Below are 8,821 nucleotides of genomic sequence, written 5' to 3'. Positions count from 1 at the left end.
AACCAAGGGGTGGAAATGAGAGTGGCACCACTCACTATTACCCCTAGTGATCTATTAGGAAAATTTTTTATTCCTATCCCTGCGACCTTGAGCTCTGCTTGTCTACAGGTTTTAGTTCCAGAAGGGGGAATGCTTCCACCAGGAGAAACAACAATTCCATTGAATTGGAATCTAAGACTGCCGCCTGGTCACTTTGGGCTACTCATGCCCCTGGATCAATAAGCCAACAAGGGGATTTCTTTACTGGCTGGGGTGATTGACCCTATCAGGGGGAAAGAGGACTGCAACTACACAATGGAGGTAAAGAAGAGGTGTCATGGAATATAGGAGATCCTCTAGGGCATCTTTTAGTACTACCATGCCCTGTGATTAAAATCAATGGAAAATTGCAACAACTCAATCCAGGTAGGACTACCAATGGCTCTGAAACTTCAGCAATGAAGGTTTGGGTCACCCCACCAGGCAAAGAACCACGGCCAGCTGAAGTGCTTTTGAGGGTAAAGGGAATGTGGAGTGGGTAGTAGAAGAAGGTAGTGATCAATATGAACTATGACCACATGATCAATTACAGAAACAAGGACTGTAATGCTGTTTTGTTCATGTTATAGTATTTATGTTGTAAGATATGAAGTTTAAGAGTGAATATTACCCAAGTACTTTTACTGTATTCTGGGGAGATTTAATGCATTTCCAGTTGTAAGCAGGACAATTGAGTATTGTTAGATGAGTTAAAAAATGTGTCTTTTATTGTTTTCTACTTAGCGGTTACATATGGTTGAAAGTGATGTGTATAGCTGCGATGTTGAACCTGTCACAGTCAGGTTCATGTGTCAACTTGGCCAATTTGTCTGGTCAGGCAAGTGCTGGCCTTTCTGTTGCTATGAGGACATTTCTTGGACTTAAATCATCATTACATCAGCTGCATCCACAGCTGATTGCATTTGTAATCAGCCAAGGGGGAGTGTCTTCTGCAGTGAGTGACACTTAATCTAATCACTGGAAGGCTTTTAAGAAGGATTCAGAAGAGACAATTTCTCTTCCTGCTTCAGCCAGTGAGCCTCCCCCGTGAAGTTCATCCAGACCCTTCAGCAGAGTCATCAGGTTCACAGCCTGCCCTATGGATTCTGGATACTTCCATTCCTATGGTTGACCAACCAGCCTTTCCTGAGAATTTGTTGAGGAACATCATCAGAGTTATCACATTCAGCCTGTCCTACAGACCTGGGACCCTTCCATTCCCATGGTTGTCCAGGCGGCCTCTCCTGAGAGTTCGTCGCGGACCTTCATCAGAGTTACCAGCTTGCAGCCTGCCCTACAAATCTTGGACTCTATGTTCCCATGGTTATGTGAGACACTTTTATAAATTTTGTATCTATGGATATTTCCTGCTGATTCTATTTCTCTAGAGAACCTTCACTCATACAGTATCTTTCACTGGATGCCTTAGTTTGGAGATTGTTAACAGCCTTAGAACTGTAAACTTGCAACTTATTATATAAATTAGCATAGTAAATATATAAATTAATAGTATAATAAATTATTTTATTATAATAATATACAATATATTAAATATTAAATAATATATAATATAATAAGCTAATTTATTAATTCTCCTTTTTAAAAGCCATTCAATTTTTGGTTTATTGCATTCCAGCAACTTTTACAAACTAGAATACTTACATTGCTTATCTCTTACAGCTTTCAGAACTCTCTCCTTGTCCTTTGCATTGATAGAGTGATCAATATACGCTGGGGTGTATTTTTGTCGTTTATCCTGTTTGTTCTCTAGGCTTCTTGCAAGTGAATCTTTAGGGTTTTTGCTCAGTTTCTTATGTCATCTGTCATTATTTCTTTGAATATTCCTTCTGCCAATGTTCTCATTCTTCCCCTCCCATAATTCATCTATTGGTACAGTTGATGGTATCCCAATGGTCTCTTAGTCCACTTTTGCTTTTTCTAATACTATTTTAATCTCCTCCTCAGTCTGAATAATTTCAAATATCTTGTCTTTGAATACCCAATTCTTTCTTTTGCAAGCTTCAATCTGCTGTTGAAACCCTCCTGGGAATTTTCCATTATGGGTATTGTGGTCTTCGGTTCCAGTGGTTGTGTTTGGCTCTTTTTTAAAATTTCTGTCTCTTAGCTAAGATTCTCATTCATTGTTTTCCCGATAACTTTGATTCTTTCACTGTATTTATCTTCATCTCCTTGAGAATTAAAAAACTTCTGCTTTATTAAAGAAGTTGTGGCTTTACAGAAAAATCATGCATAAAATATATGATTTCCAAACACCACCCCAATACAAACACATTGCTTTGGTGTGGAATATTTGTTACCATTTGTTCATAGGTCATTTTAAAAATTGTACCATTAGCTAAATCCATGGTTTAATCAGCATTCACTGATTGCTTAGTGAAATTTCAAGAACTTAAAAAATTTATTCTGTTATCATATATATAAATATATAATCTAACATTTCCCCATTTAATCATATTCAGATATATATTTCAGTGCTGCTGTTGTGTTCAAAGTGTTTTGATACCATTACTACTGTCCATTCCAAAAACATTTCTACTATTCCAAATAGGAATCCTGTACATTTTAAGACTTAATTTCCCATTCCCTATCCCCATTCCATCCCCTAGATTCTAGATTCTAGAATCTAGAATTCTAGATTCTAGGTAACCTAGATTCTAGATTCTAACTCTGTTTTCCTTATTCTAATCGTTTAAAACTAGTGAGATCATACAATATCTGTTCTTTTGTGTCTGGCTTATTTCACTAAGCATGATGTCTGCAAGGTTCATCCATGTTGGTCGCATGTATCAGGATTTCTTTCTTTTTTAGGGGTGAATAATATTCCTTTGCAGGTACACTCTATTTTATTTATCCATTCATTGGTTGATGGACACGTGGGCTTCTTCTATCTTTTGGCAATTGTGAATAATGCCACTATGAATAGTTGTATGCAGATATGTGCTCAAGTCATTACTTTCAATTATTTTGGTATATAATAACTAGTAGTGGGATTGACAGGTCATACAGTAGTTCTATAATTAGCTTTCTGAAAAACTACAAAACTGTCTTTCATGGTGGTTGCACCATTTTAAATTGCTACCAGTAATGACTGAGTGTTCCTGTTTCTCCACTTCCTCTCCAATGCTTGCTATTTTCCATTTTTTAATAGCAGCCAATCTAATCGCTTATGATGTTGAGCATCTGTTCATGTGCTTTCTGGCCATTGGTATATCTTCTTTGGAGACATGTATATTCAAGTTTTTTGCCCATTTAAAATTGGGTTGTTTGTCACTTTGTTGTTAACATGAAGATTTTCTTTATGTATTATGGATATTAAACCCATATGGATATGTGGTTTCCAAATATTTCCATTGTGTGGGTTGTCATTTTACTTTCATGATAAGGTCATCTGAGGAACAAAAGGTTTTAATTTTTATGAGGTCTCATTTATCTATATTTTTCTTTTTTTACTTGTACCTTGGGTGTATTGTCTAAGAAGCCATTGCCTGACAGGTGGCCCTGAAGATGTTTCCCTAGATTTTCTTCTAGGAGTTTGTTAGTTCTAGTTATTGTATTAAGGTCTTTGACACATTTTTAGCTAAATTTTGTATATGGTGTGAGGTCCTCCTTTTTTTTTGCAAGTGGAGATCCAGTTGCATGGATCTGTACCATGTGTTGCAAAGACCGTTCTTTCCCAATTGAGTGGTCTTTACCCCCTTATCAAAAATCAGTTGGCCATAAATGTGAGGGTTGATTTATGAGCTCTCAATTAATTTCTGTTGGTCTATATGTCTGTTCTTGTACCACTACCATGCTATCTTGATTACTGTGACATTATAGTAAGTTTTGAGAATGGAAAATCTGAGTCCTCCAAATTAAGTCATATTTGGGCTCTTTACCTTTCCATATAAGTTTGACAATTGCCTCTTTCATTTCTGTGAAGGTTTTTGGAATGTGGACCGGAATAGTATTGAATCTGTAAATTGCTTTGGGTAGTATCATCTTAATGATATTTATTCTTCCAATCCATGAACATAGAATGTCTTTCTATTGATTTAGGTCTTCTTTGATTTCTTTTAACAATATTTTGTACTTTTCAGTGTATAAATCTATTATATCCTTGCTTTAATTTATTACTACATATTTGATTATTTTAGTTGCTATTGTGAATGGAATCCCTTTCTTGATTTCTTCTTATTATTGTTCATTGTGTGTAAAAACACTACTGATTTTGGGTGTTGATCTTGTACCATGCTACTTTGCTGAATTTGTTTATTAGCTCTAGAAGCTTTGTTGTGGGATTTTTTTTTCCAGGATTTTCTATCTGTAGGATCATATCATCTGCAAACAGGGAATGTTTTACTTCTTCCAACTCAGTTTGTATGTCTTTTTTCTTACTTAATAGTTATGGCAAAAAATTCCAGTGCAGTGTTGAATAATAGTGGTGACAGTGGGCATTCTTATTTAAATAGCTAAAATAGCTAAAAGGCTAATTTACCCTTTGTAAGTCATACTTCTTTTGTCCATCACTACCATTAATGCCTACATTTATATTAATTTGATTTTTTTATTGTACCATATTATGTTTCTTTTTATTTCTATCTGGATGTATTTTTCACTATTATCTTTGTGCTTACCATGGAGTTAAAATTTAACATCCTAAATACATAATAATCACAAATTTTAATAGCATGAGCATATACTTTTCCTATACCCCTGTGCCTCCATACCTTTTTTTATACTTGATACTGCTTCTAACTTTGTATATTATATGTCCAAGGTCATAGACTCACTATTGCTTTTATGCATATGCATTTTAGCACCTGTAGGAAGTACAAAGTAGAGTTACATGCCAAATAATATTTACAATAACACAGGCATTTATAATTACACAAATGGTTATCTCTACCACAGATCTTTGTTTCTTTATGCCACTTTGAACCACTGCTTAGTGCCCTTTCCTTTTAGTCTGAATAACTCACTTAAGCATTGCAAGGAGTTAGAAATAGAGTGGTGTATGGGGGGAAATACACCTATTACAACTATAGAATAGAGTTAACAGTTTTATATATATATATATGTATATATTGCTTCAATACAAACACTTATTAGATCATATATTTGAAGGCTGGAAATCCCAAACCAAGATGTTGGCCAGACGATGCTTCTTCCGAGGGTCAGTAGCATTCTCGTGATGGTGGTCTTCCATCTCCTACGAAGTTGTCCCTCTCTCTCCCATGTCTGCTCTTCTGATTTCTGCTGACTTCTGGCTTCAATGACTGTGTCCAAATTTCTTCTAATAATTTCCTCTAATAATTAGGCCTTCAGTAATATGAATTAAGACTCATCCTGATTCGATTTGGCTACACCTTGACTAAAAACAACATCTTCCAAAGATCCTATTTACAAATGGTTCACATCCACAGGAACACAGACTAAGATTTGAGCATGTCTTTTGTAAGATACATGATTCAATCCCCAATATTAAGGTATATATAGTCTAGTAAGAGGGCTGCTTTTATACTCATTTTTTGGTAATTTTACTTATTTTATTTACATTAAAGATATAATAAATGAAAGTAATATGCAGTTTACATTTTATTGGTATGAAAAATATTTTGAAGATGGGCAGACTGTTTATGGAACATCTTTGGCTACATAGTGACAAATGATATATCTTGAGCAAAACTGCCCAGGAAGTCTCTACTTGAACATTGCTTTTGCTCCCAACCATAGTATGATCATCACAGGTCAGCAATACTTTCCATTCTTTTTTTAATGTGTTTTTATTGAGATAGTCTCACAAACCATATAACATCCAAAGTGCACAATCAGTGGCACACAACACCATCATATAGTTGGGCATTGATCATCACAATTGATTTTTGAGCATTTTCTTCAAAAACAATAAAAATGAGAACAAAAATAAAAGTAAAATGAAACACCCCAAACTTCCCATACAACCAACTCCACCCCATTATTTATTTTTTTATCTTTATTTTTCTACTCATTGACCGATACACTGGATGAAGGGATTGTCAATCAAAAGCTCCCCACAATCACACTCACTCCACAAAAGCCACATAGTCATACAATCATCCTCAAGAAACAAAGTCGTTGGACCACAATTCAATGGCTTCAGGCACTTCCCTCCAGCTACTCCAATACACCAAAAACTGAAAAAGGATAGCTATATAATTCATAACAATAACCTCCAGAATGACCTCTTGACTCTATTTGAAATCTCTCAGTCACTGAAACTTCATTTTATTTCATTTCTCTTTCCCCTTTTAGTCAAGAAGGCTTTCTTAATTCCATGATGCCAAGGCCAAGCTCATCCCCAGGAAACATGTCCATGTTTCCAGAGAGATCCACACCCCTGGGAACCATGTCCCATGTAGGAGGGAAGGCAGTGAGCTTACCTGTGGAATTGGCTTAGAGAGAGAGGCCACATCTGAGCAACAGAAAAGGTTCTACGGGGGTGACTCTTAGGCATAATCATAAGTAGTCTTAGCTTCTCTGCGGTTACAATTCCAGAATAGATGTGACTGCTGTAAGAGCTTACAATCTAGGAACCTTTACACTAGGTCTTCACCTTCTAGAAACCTTTACAACAGGCCTTTACCTACGCTCTCAAATTCAGTTCTCAAATTTTGCACATTATATTTAGTCCATATTAGTGAGGCATCATAATATTTGTCTTTTCATTTCTGGCTTATTTCATGCAACATACTATATACTATTCTCAAGATTCATTTACCTCATTGGATGCTTCACAACTTCTTTCTTTTTGTAGCTCTCAATAGTCCATTGTGCTCTTTTTCTTGATGAAAGGAGTAATAAATTCAATTACAGGTGTGTTCCTGGTGGAATTTTACTTTAGGCTTTGACAAATACATATGAAATATTTGTATACAAATATATGAAAGCATAGGTATCATTTTATTCTATAATCTGTGTTTGTGTTCTCAATTTTTTAAACACACTTTTAAGGAATAAGGTTGGTTAGTCTGTGCTAAAATCCCAACAGAGGACTGAAACCTGTGTGAAATGTGCTGTTTTGGGGGGTCTGGTTATTGTGGAGCCAGGATACGCTACTGTTCATGTATGTGAAAGCCAGTGGTGGGCAGTGTCTCTGAATTCTGACCCCAATGGCCAAAATCCTGTTCCCTACTACCTCAGTAGCACTCTTCAGGTTACAGCGACCCTTCACTGTTCCCAGACCCTAGGGAATCCCTCTTTGTGTGCTAGAATCACTGGAGCTCCAGGGGTGGCTGAATGTTTAAATGAAGCTAGGAAGTTATGCTTCTATCTACACATGATCACAGAGTCCCCATGCTTACCACCCACTCCCAGAACAAATGTGAACAGTAACAACTCATATACATACACACACACAAGCACAGAGCTTCCAAATGATTGCACAAATACCTGACAACACACACATATACTCTATCACACCTCCATATAGACCACACACATAACCACACACTCTCCAAGTATCTACAATGACTACAACTGAGAAGTTTTTATGAGGTAGTCCCCCAAAGCAGTGATAAACCTGGATAAAATATCAAAACAGCTGTTTAGAAGCACTGGAGAACAATCAGTATAGACAGGAATAGTGGGGTTATAACCTCCGAGAAAAAGCAATGCACAATGGTGCTGGATTTTCTGCTTAGGTATTTGACAATTTTCAGGGTGACATAAAGCTCCAGAAGGAAGAGGCAGCCTTTCTGGGTTGAGGACAAATAGTGACAATTTCCAAAAGCAAAATACAAGGACTTCTGGTTCCAGATAGAAGGTGGTGACTAAAAGCAAGACAAATAAGTAAATGACTCATTAAAATATGCATGCTTAAAGGATGAGGGAATTCTGCAGAGAGGACTACATGAACTAAGCTTCCAGAAAATTGCCCTTGCAAAGAGAGGGAAGGTCCCCAGACATTTCCCCACATGAAGGAGTTTGCTTAGAGAAGAATCTGAAAACCATAAGCAGATACTAAGGTACAAAACAGCAGATGGACATGTGATATGAGTGTGTGGAAGTTAGGTTAAAATCAAGAGCATCCAAAAACTCAGGCATGATTTCCTCACAGGCTATTAGCTGGGGCTGGAAAAGAAAGGAAGTATAGTATCCCTGCAACTCCATGTTTCTCTGAAGATGCCTGCAATAAATCCAGAAGGCTGACCTTAAAGCATGAGGATTAGACCGTGTGTAATTAAAGGTGCCACCCACTCAGACTGCAGTTCATTCCTGTGAAGAAGAAAGTGTTGAACCCTCTTTTTCTTTGCTTAAAAGAGGCAACAGTGAACTTCCATGGGAAAAACATCATCCTTAATCTCTGCCTGATTATTGTCTGACATAACATTGAAAAATATGACTTGTGCAAACCATGAGAATGTGATGAACAATCAAAGAAGACATGTACATGCATATAGAAAAATAAATATTGGAATTAGAATAAAAGGAATGCAGAACCAAAAGGGGGGAGAGAGGTGAGACAAAACAGCTTCAGCGGCTAAGAGATTTCAAACAGAGTCAAGAGGTTTTATACATTATATAGATATCCCCCTTTTTACTTCTGGTGTATTGGAGTGGCTGAAGGGAAGTACCTGATACTGTTGAGCTGTGTTACAGTAGCCTTGATTCTTTAAGATAATTGTATAAATATATGTTTACAGTGTGACTGTGTGATCATGAAAACCTTGTGTCTGATGCTCCTTTCATCCAGGGTACAGACAGATGAGTAAAAAAATATGAATAGTAAACAAACAAACAATAAATAAATAAATAATAGAGG

This window comes from Tamandua tetradactyla, chromosome 2, assembly GCF_023851605.1.
Source record: "Tamandua tetradactyla isolate mTamTet1 chromosome 2, mTamTet1.pri, whole genome shotgun sequence".
In the NCBI taxonomy this organism is placed as follows: Eukaryota; Metazoa; Chordata; class Mammalia; order Pilosa; family Myrmecophagidae; genus Tamandua; species Tamandua tetradactyla.
Note: the sequence above shows the minus strand (reverse complement) of the source record.